General features: G+C 37.6%; 1 protein-coding gene across 3 annotated transcripts in view; it reads right to left on the bottom strand.

Annotated features, from left to right (window-relative positions):
- Positions 1–13,510, bottom strand: part of LOC107225779 (synaptic vesicle glycoprotein 2C) — a 50,222-nt gene that overhangs the window by 17,239 nt on the left and 19,473 nt on the right. The window contains exon 1 of one of the 3 annotated variants that reach the window (XM_015666359.2): positions 8,395–9,019. The exons of the other annotated variants lie outside the window; for them this stretch is intronic. The gene's annotated coding sequence lies outside the window, so the exon portion shown is untranslated. Of the gene's footprint in view, positions 1–8,394; positions 9,020–13,510 lie in introns of those variants that run through there. 3 annotated transcript variants of the gene reach the window in all.

Here is a 13,510-nt window from a genome sequence, read left to right on the forward strand (position 1 = left end):
GTGAAAGTTTGCAGGGCACGGCCGTGAAAAAAATATTCGTCAAATATTAGCCACACGCATTCAAGCCGTACGGCATCGGTGGAAAATCAATATCGCATTGATCGTCGCAGCATAGCGGTTGAGTTTCAAATATTATACAACTATTTCCAGCATTCAACAATATCACTACGTTTTCAAAGCCAATATTCACGCATGAATGATTCAGTTACCATTTCAACTTCGATTGGAAAAACCTTAATAGTGAGAATACATCTAACGAGATCCATTGGTACCCAGTTACTGTTGGGCCTATCTGTGTAAGCGTTGAATTTTTTTTCTCGAAATTAACACCTTTTCGGAGCTTATTTTACGTCTCTTGTTTACAAAAACAATTCGCAGAAAATTGTTAAGCCGTAGGTTCAACAGATATTCGCAAACTTCATCTCCGTCAAGGTGTCAACAGGTCTTCACAGATAAAAACACATCAAGCTTCTACTGTCTCACTGACGAAATACAAAATGTGAGTCACCACCAGATGTTACCGAGGTCTGAGCACTCTTGTGACGCAATGAAGTGGAACTCCGCGATAACTACTCGCATCCCAAGCCCCCAAAAATCGTTCGTAAATATCCGGTACCTTGCCGTTATTTTCAGTGCAAAATCGTTGTCAATGAAACGTTAAACTAGAAGTATTCATTTTGTACAAATTTCAAACTGTTTCGCTAGGTGTAATTCGTACCGGTTGCGAATCGACGCTATATTTACTACGTCTACTGTTCCAGGTACGGCGAGTAGTCGAATCAGAGTTGTAGATATGCATCTGCGAATTGGTCGTTCACATCAGAGTGCAGTGAGTTCAATTAGCTGGTAGAAGTAACCCAAGTGGCCCGAGTGTAACTTGTAAGCCAGCTCTCTGCGCAGCACGCTTGGATCTACTGCGCATGTGAACTCTCGCACGTGAACAATTGTCCACCGCATCAGAGAATCGTTCGTTCGGATCGTGTGTATATATATATATATATTTATTACGCCGCATCGCGAGAGATGTCAGATGCAAGGCTAAGCGAATTTTACACGCCTGTGAAAGGGCAGCCACTCGGTCCGCAGTCTCTTCTCGGCCGATTGATTGTAGCGTACCAATTTACAGTCCCACACTCGACACACGTACACTTGCGCAAGTGAATATTCTTTCCTGCCTTAGCACAACATCGCCGGCTCCCAGAGTGCGATAGGTATGTATTGAATATCCGTTTACGTGGTACCAAATCTCCCGGTGTTGACTTACAGATGTCAGCCTGTTGGACCGACCGGCATACCTTGAATCGGATAGCCCTCGAATATGAGGTTGTTGAGATAAGAATCCCTGGTAAGTTAAGCTGATTCGAAAAGACATAACGAAACGTGGGAGACTGGGAACAGTTTCATTATTTGCATACTAGCCAAGTTCTGCTTCGAGGATTGTTCGATTCGAAACCTTTCGCCGCATTTTTTTTTACACGTATTTCACAGACTCAAAATCCGTACGCTATAGGTATTCGTGATATTTCGATAGTTTTTGTCCGCGTTGTTCGATCAAAGATTGCATTCAAAAATTGGTAATCGAATAGCTGTAAATTCGTAACAATAAGTCGAATTTTTTCAACGACTGATGACCGAGATGCGAGTTGCGGAATTGCAGTGCTCGGTAGTTGGAACGCCGGAAGCTCGGATATTCTGCAAAGCGGACGGCAAATGGTGAATTGCGCAGCGTTCCTGTTCTGCTTATAAAGAAGTACTTGCTAATCTCGTCGAGAATTTATACCGCGAATTAAGGTTAGCTCATTCTACGTAGTACGAGATCAGCTGTCCTTTGCGCGGTGAATTGGATACTTGTACGAGATTCGCATTCGTCAACTCTCGAGTCTCGTGTTACATTGAATTCCAACATTCATCGCTCATCGTAGAACGAAAATCTTGCTTGATACAATTAACAAATCAAATTTTAATTGCTCGGATCCACGTTTTACTAAAAAATTGTGTTTCGACATATTTTTCAAGTGGATTTTGAAGTTCAAATAAACGATAAAGATTCTTTCGGAAGAGGCAGAAATTGACCGGTTCATCGCATACGAACTAAATGTGGATAATTTCAACGAAGAAAGTTTGGTTATCGGAAAAACAATTCGATTTTCAGATGAAATGCGAACAGAGCAGTACTTCAATTGATATTCCTGACCTTGCCGAGATGTGTAAAGCTTTTAATTTTTCATTTTCCTCGCGCAATAAAAATTTAAGCTGCGTTATCAAATTTGTCACTTTTCAACTGCGGTTAGCGAATCAAAAAAGTTCAAGTATCGTTAATCACTCATTGGTAAGTAAGAACGGATTCCTATTACGAATTTTAAGTCCAAGCTGAAAGTCCAACCTGCGTCTCATTCTATCATAACTTATCCCATACGTCATGAATCTATTGTCAAAGCGGTCAAGACTTGCCACCATAATAAAAGGAATGAAAAAAAAAAAAAAAAACACTTGTAATCTTTTCTCTTCACTATTTACGTTAGTAGTACAGTATAATAAGAGGGACACTAACAAAAAGACATTGCATGTCAGTCATAACAATAAAATATATGCGACACGTATAGTGACATACATTATAGATGCAGCAAAACAAATATAAGTAAAAAATATGTACAGGCATAACGTTTGACGTAAATGTAAAAAATTTATGTAGCACACGATATTAGAAACGTGGAAAAAGTGTACAGTTCTTGGTAAATGTGACAGCAAATAACAATAGGTAGTCTATAAGTAACATATCTTTAGTGTGTATTTCGCTTGTTTTATGCTTCCGTTTGTATATATATATATATATACATATATATGTCGGATACAATACACGACTCAATTATACGTCGAATGCTGCTCAAATACTTTCGTGACAGACGCAGGCACGATATCCTTCTTTTATCACACACACGAACATCGTACGAATGTACCAAACGCGAATACCGCGCCCTGATTTATGTCAACAAATACCACGCGCATACAGAGAAACGTGCAAACAACTTGTCGGGAGGTTCGTCCGATAGAAAGAGAGAGAGGGGACGTTGGCCTTGCCGCGACACGATAATTTTTTATCATCCCTGAATATTTGTATAAAACTTACTGTTAATCGTGTTTACGGTAATATTAATATTTTTACCGATTCTGTCGCAGGTCTGCGTACGTGTGTATTTTTACGGTGAGCGTATCGAACGCATGCGTGTAAAATCGAAATTCTTTGGCGATCGTGATCTGCGGACGGTCGAAATGAATGAAACCGGAAGTAACGTCGAGCCGCTTGGCTGCGACGCGTCCTTGCATTAGACTGCTTGCGCTATTCGAATGAGGGCGACATTTTTAAACGGTTCATATTCGAACATCGATGTATAGATTCAAGTATAGGCACTGGACTCTTTCAAATTCAGGATGCAATTTTTTTGCTTTTTCATTACTCTTTCTTCCGGTCGAACTAGATCCGAAAAACAGCATGTGCCTTGCAAAAATTACTCCGGAAATATGGGATTTTTGGCGCACGTCTAAGAAGTGCCTTAGAGTACGTGTGACTTTTACCTATTCGAATGACATCTTAAAAAAACATGCTTATTTCGAAAAGAGAAAAAAAAAAATAAAAAAATCGTAATAATCGTGACTACCATCTCATGTGAATCTAATAGTCACGGAGATGATTGAATTACCTTCAAAAATTATGAGATCCTTTTTTCACATTCGGGCAACCATGGAAACCAGATACGTATTACAGAATCAAGAATTTTCGTATCTTCTGTTCGGAATTGCGGAGAAAAGCTGACTTTCGGTGAAAATGTGGTCAGTGCAACTGTAGAACCGTACCGTGCACAGACGATCAGGCACCTCTAAGACTTGAGCTAAAAATCTTACACTTCGGTAGGATTTAAAGTTCTGTAAAAACAATCGTTCAAATACTGTTCACGCAAAAAACAAGTGAAAGAACATCGCCTCAATTTTAAACAGTCTAATAATTCTCTTACCGAGTTTTTTATTCGATTTATTTTATTACTATTGTTTGTTTTTTCCAGTGTGCAGAGGGATTTTGCTGTAAGACACAAGCTAACAGATCGACAGAATTACAGAAACATACAGAAACGGAGAACTGATATTGCGTATATTCTATATGTTGTTGGAAACGCCGTTACCGACAGGGTAATCCTTTAAACACGTAGACTCAATAGTTAGACATAGAGCGCTATTGAGAACCATGCCTTGTGCGTTGTTTTTTTTTTTTTTTTTAATGGTCACAGAGCCAAGCGTCGATACTTGAGAGAAGCCAAGCCAAGCCGTTTGCAACAATCTATCCTACAGTGAATACCACAGAATTAATGTTAAAAAGTACTTGACGTTTTTTCTGCTTCCAATCTCTAACGTATTTTGCCAGGATAGCGAAACGCGAATGACAGATGAACTCGTGGGTCTCTGAGTATGATTAATTGTGGATAAGAATATAAGATTTGCACTGCAGATTCGAATTCCGCAACGGCCGTTACCCCGTAACCATTTAACGCCCGAATTGTACGAGGGGATCGGGTGGCTTGACTTGATTATGTTAACCAGGCAGCGGTTACCTGACACTATAATTGAACTTACCTAATACGCTAAACGCGCGGTATATACGCGAGCATATTACTGGGTAAGCGGTGTACAAGTATCGTATGCACCTTGATGCGATATGCCTTAAGTCTACAAAATTGTATCATTTAAGGAGGCTTAGCTCCCGCAAAATACAATTTTTTAATGAAAACTCAGATCTGGCCACACCGGAACCCAAGCGGATTATTATATATATATATATATATATATATATATTATATATATTAGTGTATTGTAAGGATGTGTTTGTGAATAAACGTTTACGTGATTTTCTTCATTTCTGCGTCGACGAATAAAATTCACCCCTTCAGCGGTAGAAGTTCTGGTCAATTCACAATCGTCAAATTTTTTTAGGTTAGAGACAGTTGGTCACCCTGGCAAAGAGCCAATATCGGATTGTAGCGCTTGCGCATTAAATTTCACCAGATGACGTACCATGCAGTCGTTAAGAATTCACTCTGCGTGTATAACTATGTACGAATAAGCTTTGCCACAAGCTGTAATAACTTGAAAATTGTCGATTTTATAACTGTGGTATAAAAATTACGAAAATGTATTGATACAATCGGAGCTTTGTACACAAAACAAGAATGGCTTGAATTTGATAGGATAAAGGAAAAGAGGAAATAAAATAAAAACCGACAAGCACTCGAAAATTAAGGATTTATGTTCATCTAATTGCACGTTCACCTACTTACGATTCGAATAGCAAGCCGTGCGTTCTTGTGATACCTATTATACCCATTACTAGATGCGTTGTGACCAAACGTAGGCCCGCGCGGTCGTTTCAATATGCTAAAAAACGCGTTCTTGTAAGATAAAAATACTTGACCCAAAACGCAGCGCACTCTATATAACTACATAAACCACAGAGCGCGCGATCAGTTTACCCAACGGCTATGACACCGTGCAGCCGTTGGTAAGAAATATAAAAATAAATTCATTTCAAAATACGTCTATGCGTACACACGTATGATCGATTCAATGAGAAATTCGGAAAAACCAAAAAAAAAAAAAAAAAAACGAACACAAAATCCATGAAATTTCATACCAATTACGATCCACCGACACGATAGACGCATAAAGATCAGCGTTCATGGAACATCAGGTCAGATACGTATTCCTGCCCAGATGCTCATGCGAGATGATTAAAACTTCTCACTAATTGAATAGTTAAATACCTCCAAGTGTACTGCATAAACATTCCCGACCATAATTCCGTGACACCATTTAGAAGCTGCTGCGGTGTTAACGCGCGTTTGCGGAAATCTATAGTAAGGCGTGACGATGGTTGCAGCAGAGAAAAAACGGAATAAGATATATATATGTGTGCATATGAAAACAACAACAAAAAAATTTACAATAAAAATTGATACGCCGTAGGATATATACACACACATACATACATTTCAACGGTTGTTATGTAACTCGTCTGATACGGTGTATTATACGAGAAACCGTTCTACCAGTGTAAAATAATCACGTGACATTAACAGTCAGTATCGCGGACTATCCATTGTCCTATTTTATTATTGTTTGACGAGTTGTGTTTTTTATTTATTTCTTTTTTTTTTTTATTTTTCTCGCCTTTGCAATTACTTTTTGTGCTACATAATATATGTTACGTAGGATTACGTATATAGCTATGTATACATATGTATATGATATACATGCACGTGTTATTACACACGGAAAGATAGGTATTATAGATTAGTGGGTAATGTGTTCTACGTGCGGAGATAACTGTACAGGTATATTCATTTGAATAACCATTGTGATTATGGGCTGTTTTACGCACCTAGATCTTAATATTTATTTGTCTCATTATACACGATCTGTCATACGTTAAGTTATAGGTATGTATATTAATGCGTAACCGATCGCTATACGTACGTATTATACATATGTATATGGGACGGGCGGCAATGGTTTTCTAAACGCACGTATTGATTTCGATCGATGAATAAAATCAATAAATCGGTAATTTATTAATCGTACGGTGAAACCGCGAAAGATCGGAGATATGCATGATGAAAATAATCGACTGTATCAACTATTCAAGCTCTTGTCTGACGTAAAAATTTTTAAATTAACACCTACAATATTCATTTTATTCCATTTGGTTTCACTGATTGAACGGCAGAGACTTTACCGATTCAAAATTTTATTCGACACTTCTTTATGTATAATAATCGCTAATTTTTTTCCCAACAATTTTGTTCGTTTCACAATCATACAGAATTAAATTATATCTATAATCATCTTAGTTTTTGATCGATTAAGAAATTTCGATCGATTAATATTGTAACAAATAAAGTTTTCGTCGTTTAATTATGCTTGTAATGTAGGAATTTAAAATCATCAAGCACGAATTATCTACCGGTTGGATTACTCATGAGTGAAAATCATCACGGGTTTCACGTTTAGTTTCATCTTCCGCATCCCTAACCACTTCTATTTGTTTACCAGTCTGGCCGATTATTACGGATAACATTCGCTTGGTTCACGACATTTTTTCTCCTTATAATTTAAAATATTTGCGGAGAAAACGCGAGGAAAATGTTCGGGACCCAAATATTTGACCACTGGAACTCGATTAGCGTGATTGTTTTTTCCGCCCGTGTACCGGAAATCCGGTATCGGATTCTCCGGTTCGTTATTTACACTCGAGATAAACGCGGAGGTTGTAATCGAGTATCCTTGACTCGTGAACTTTATCTACTCGATAATGGCGGTTGATATTGCATTACGGATGAACAATGACGTTGATTCGAGAGCCTGCGTGAACGGCGCCGAATTCGTTGACCGACTAATCAATTACGCGTTTGCAAGCTCACCTTGTGAATGTTCCTAAATTAAAGTTTACAACAACGCGTCGATTGAATTTTCACGAACGTAGATCGAGATGTCGAATATTGCGTGATCGGTTGGGGCGATTCTTTGGCGTCGAACAACTCGACTTTATTTCAATGTTTATATCGGAATAAAATCCACGATCTTGTCTAATAACTGTCGTTTTATTTGGCACGAGAGTTTAAGGACGTATAAATTGATGATGTAACGAAGTAGCCCTCGCGAGGATTATAATAATTCATAGATAGATCGCACGTATAGATCAAGTCTATAATATGTATATTATACGAAATTGACGCGTTTTACGGATATTATAACTATTCTAGACTTTTAGACTTTTAGACACTTAGATTTTATCTGGGAAGTTGACCGAACGCCGAATTTCATTCGTCACTTGAATTTGAAGATCCACTATCGTGTTGCAATACGTGTCAAGCATGCTGCGAAGATTATGCAATTTATACGTTATTTTTGCTAAGTCGTTTCATTTCAATCAAGACACATAAATATTCGTACATCATAGGTAACCGTGTATCTGCGATATTTTGAAACCGCCGAGATTTGCATCGGCAGTTATGTCGCACGGGTATATTTAAAAATGTCGCTAAAAAGGAATAAATCAATGAAAAATTTGCACAATAACGAGTATCGAATAAAACGAGTATGAAGAAAGAAAGAAAGAAAGAAAAAAAAAAAAAAAACTTTTCCGCCTCAAATAACAACCTTTACCCAAAAACTGGGACTCGACGATTCTCAATTCAGCGCATAAAAATATATTTAAAATAAATCCATCGTCCTTCCATGCGGTCGAATTTGCGGTAAAATTCAAGTCATAAAAAAGAACGTCAACCGTATCAATGAATCTGATAAAAACATTGGAATTACTCGTACTAATAATTATCACCGCATACTCACCGCAGTGCGGTCGGAAGTTGTGCCTTTGGATCGGAAACTCAGTAGTAAGTCCTAATCCTTGGTGCGACGGTGTTGGGAGAGTTGAAGAAGGGTAAGAAGAGAAGGTAAAGAAGTAAAAGAGATAGAGAGAAAGTGTTACTCTTGCTCGTTGAGCAAAGGCTTGAATAGAATCGGCGATCAAGGAAGGGATCAACAAACGATTTTTACACTTGATGTTCTCTTCTCCGTTATCACTTTGACGATCACAAACTGCAGCACTTTTCACCGAATAATTTGCCGCAGCTGGTTTCGGTCAGTTTGACGTTTGAAGTAGTGAAATTTTTAGCAAACATGTGAACTTTGTTTATACAAATCTTTTTTACGTTAAAAAACAACTTTATTTCTTTATTTATTTATTTATCCTCTCGTCGCGAATTATTTAATAACGAAGTTGCCTCGTCGCGTTACAACAACGAACTTTAATCCCCGGATTATTTACACCGTAAAATCCGCCGTTAGCTGTACATGTACAAATACATGAACATGCCTTTAAATTGTTTATTAATTATAACAACCAAGGGCTCATTATCAGCTGCGACGAACGAATCTATGGTACAATATTTTTGCTTATTCGTATAAATAATGTGCGCGTGTAAAAGAGAGAGAGAGAGAGAGCGAGAGACAGAGACAGAGAGAGAGAGAGAGAGAGAAAGAGAGGGATTGTTTATATACACCAGCCGAGTGAGAGGAATTACTGTTTCATTCACAATTTGCGTTTATTATTTCCTTCGGTTCATCCGTAATTCAACGTTCGATTGTCTTCCGTTAATTTGTTTATACGTATATATTATATGTATATATATATATATATATGTATATATATATATATTGACACGATCGTTTTTTCTTCCTCGGTGTACGATACAAGGTCTTATATTTTCAATTAAATTGTATATTTATTGCGTGGAGTAAACGCGGTGTCGGATATCGAAGAGATTATTGGCGCTGCTGGTGATCCGTGAGAGACAGCGAGTCGAGATGAAGTGAGTGTCGTTTCGAATACTGCACACGTTTGTTCAACCAGCTAAATGCTGCCTACCTGAGCCGCACCTCCCCCACTATAATATCACGGTTATACCGATGTTGTGTACTCGTGCACGCCTTTATCGTACATACGTAGGTACGTAAATACACGTAACGCATACTCGAAGAGTGGTAGGAAACGTGTGTCAGAGAAGCCGCCTGCAACCCGCGGCTAGAGCACGATTTCCAGTGTGATTAACGCTCCGAATTCTAGCCTCCTTTACGCCCAGGAATAATTGCCCGAGGCTATCGCTAGCAGCGCGGCCAAAAACGCGAACCGGTATAACGTTCGTTACTCGTTTACTTCATTTTTTACACAGCCGTGTCGGAGCTCTTGTATCAGTTATTCCGTAATTCGCAGATAACGCGGGTCGACCTCAAAAAAAAAAAAAAAAAACAATTATTTTTATCGAGTTTGTTTCATTGAGTTAAATAAATTTTGATTTTGTATCGAATAATAAACAAAATCTTCGTTTAGCACTTCATGTAAAAGTTTGCGTTTCTCTTTTTTACCTTAATAAATAGTCTTGAAGTTTTCGGTTCACAGCTGTGAGAAAAAGATTCAAGACTTCTTTATCAACGTAAAAAAGACAGAAGCAAAATTTATAAGTAATAAACCAAGATTTTCGTTATTACTCGATGCGTAGAGTTGTCATTTGTTTTTGTAAATATAAACTTCAGAAAAAAAGAAATCAGTTGACCTCCTATTAATTGTTAATTTTGAATATTAAATCCAAGTTTGTTTAGCTGTTGTTTACAGTAAATTTTTGAGAAGATAGGTTAATTTTCTTAAAATTCCAAATATCATTCTGGTTTTTGCAGAAGCAAACTTTATCTAATGAAACCGTTTTTTTTATTTTATTAATCACGTGGAAGAAATGAAAATTTTGTCACAATTCCTGTTGTCCGGTGTAATTCGTTGCCACTTATCGCATCGCTAGGTTGACGAAATTAGTAATTAAAGAAATTAATTATTCCAATGACTAATTGACATTTCGCTACATTTAGTTCCGACAAATTGGTGTACGGAAGATTCGTCTACCAAGCACAAGAATAAATCGCAAATGACCCCAAAAGTTCGTTACAAACGAACCCGTAATTTTCTCTTTCATATTGCTTGGAAATATTGTTATACAATATTCGATGGAATCAATACATAAACGCATCATTAATCTGATTCATCTTAATTGCATCAATTAAATCATGAATCGATCAAATTATGTGACATAATTGAATCTAAACAAATTCGACTATAAGCAGAGATGTGGAGAATTTGTGACACGGTTTCACGACGAGGATGTTAGAAATGATCGAACCTGACGGTTTCGATATAATTCTACCGTTTTTCGACTTGTCTTGTTTACTTATCGATATCCAGCGACCGCGTGAAAAAAATTTAACAATTCAAAATCTCGTTTCGAGACATTGATTGTAGCGTTCCCGATTTTTTTCACATAGGTTTTCCTCACCGCAATGCGGTTTCCCAGCAGTGTTTCCATGTTTCGCGTTTATAAAGTCTGGTCTATTCATTTGTTTTTTTTATTTCATTTTTTTTTTTCTTTATTTATTATTCAGATTGATGCACAATTTACACGCAGACACAGTGCGGCTGGTTTCGCAACCGCGTGAGCGATCTGTTTCTAAAAAAAGCATTTGGAGACTTCAGTTACGAAATGAAATTCGTCCGTGAATATGCAGCGCCATGAAATTGTGCTACGTTCGAGTCTCCGATATTTCGTATGTTACGGTACATAAAGTTCGATTTATGTATCTATTTGCTGCTTTTTTTCGCGCAATACTTTCTCAACATATTCAGAGGTCATTTCATTGATGTTTCTATTTCTACGCCATTTTTTTTTTTTTTTTTTTCTTGTCACACCATTTCGCAATTTGGACATAGTTACCGATTTATGTCGAATCCTCAAACCGTCACGGTAATTGTCCTATTTTCAAACGGATTTTCTTTACAACCTGAAAGTATGCGAGTTGGGAAATTTTCAATTTCCAACGCCTTCAAGTTTCCTCCTGTAGCACTTGGACTACATTTTGCTATAATTGCACGCGGTCCGAACCATGAATATCAAGAGAATTGTAAAATTCCAGTGACAGAAAGTTGCAAAGTTTTATATATCGCAATAACGAGGAAGAGAAGATTTCAATTTTCTTCGTCAAAAATATATATATAAAAAAATAGACGACTTGCAAGCAAACGAGTACCTGGCACGAAGTAAGGATACTGTAAATAGTGAAATTTTTGTTCTATTTTTTACTTCGTCTTAGAGCGAAAGAAGGTGAAATTTTTCAAACGATTTGAAAAAATCGCTTTCGAGTCCGGAGAAGGAAGATGAGACCTATAAAATTTTCTCGAATCTCGAGGTTAACGACTGCATTTAATCGACGAAATCTGTTTACCGCGGCATATTCGCGACCTCCGAAGCCGTAAATTTGCACTCTCGTAACCTCGGCGAGATAAGTTGTAGAGGACTGGGTGGCTGTCGGATGTGTACGGAGGTGAGTAGGCAGCGGTGTGGAGGGTATATAAGTTGCACGATCGTGACTGGCGCGAATTGTCGCAACTATTAAGGTCAGAAGACCATTTGCGGAGATCTCGGGAGCTCGCGAGGACGGCGTTCGCGATCGGTAAAGGCTAAATTTACGTCGTGACGCAGCCGCGGACCAAAGTCTGCAATAAACAAAAATATTTTCCTTCAATACCGTAGGCAAAAGTACCGGACGTAGGCAGATGATCGGTATTTACCGAAATCATCGAACCGCTTAGCGCTGCTCGAATCTGCAAGTTCCGACCCTATTCACATTTTGCGGAGTGTCGAGAATGATTATCGTTAGGAAACGGTACTGAGTTTTACCTGATTTTCAGTCACGTTGGGTATTGTGTATCTGATCCTTGATTTTTCCGATTTAGCTCACCGATTTTTTGTATTATTGCTTTCACTCTCGAAGGCGACAAGTTTTTACATCCATATTTTTTTAACCGATTTTAATTGGCTACAATTTTTTGAAGCGACGATATTGATCGACACGATTATGAATATCTGAAATAATTCTGAAGAAATCCTGTGTCGTGTATTCAAATTTTTCAGCACCGAGCCGGTCGACCGACTTTCTCATCAAATTTGAATGAAAATAAAATTTCTCGAAAAAACGTCAAGAACATATACCGAATTATTTTTCAAATTAGAAGGAAAGTCGGTTCATTTTAGTTTAATGCTCCAAAATTTTTACGTCCGATGTACAGTTTTTTTTATAATTATTTCAGATTTTCAAAACGTGTCGGTCGGTATGGTTTTTTTCAAAAAATGATAGCTAATTCAAACCGATTCGGAAAATGTCGAAAGAAAACTTAGTACCTTCGAGAGTCAAAACACTCGTACAAAAAAATTGCAAGCCAAATTGGAGAGGTCAAGAGTCAGACCCAGGTCGATTTGCGATGGAATGCCCCTTACATTTCACCAAAATCAATTTATATTGACCATCGGCACTGTACTTTTATCATAGTACAAGGAATCACTGTCACAGTGTTTCGCAGAAAGTCAAAAGCATTTTTTTCTTTTATCAATCAAATACTTTCTCTTTCTCCATTGATATTTTTCCTTGTTTATCGTTATAATGAAAAAAATTAATAGCCGTGCGTGCGATTTGACGCTCGCGATATGTGCCTAGATATCGTGAATTGGTACGGATAATTCCTGCATTGACGATGCAGCTTCCACTTTCAAATAACTTATCCGCTTCGTATAATTTTATACAGCAGATTTTTTTACAATGCTGAATCAGCTTTCACAGGTAAACTGTAACAGTGATATTCCATAATTTATTGAAGTTTCGTTGATAACGCATAAGTTTCCGGTACCTTATACTTGGATAGAAAAAAAAATCGCTGCTGCTTAAAATCAAATAATGCGGAAAAAAGAAACCACGACAGTGAAAACTTGACTTTTAATTTTTATTTGAAAATCAGCGTACTCGATAATCACTTTTTTATCTCTTTCTCTCTCTCTTTATCTCGCGATATCTCGGGAACGTATCGCTCTCT

The sequence above is a fragment of the Neodiprion lecontei genome, chromosome 5 (assembly GCF_021901455.1).
Source record: "Neodiprion lecontei isolate iyNeoLeco1 chromosome 5, iyNeoLeco1.1, whole genome shotgun sequence".
Taxonomy (NCBI): Eukaryota; Metazoa; Arthropoda; class Insecta; order Hymenoptera; family Diprionidae; genus Neodiprion; species Neodiprion lecontei.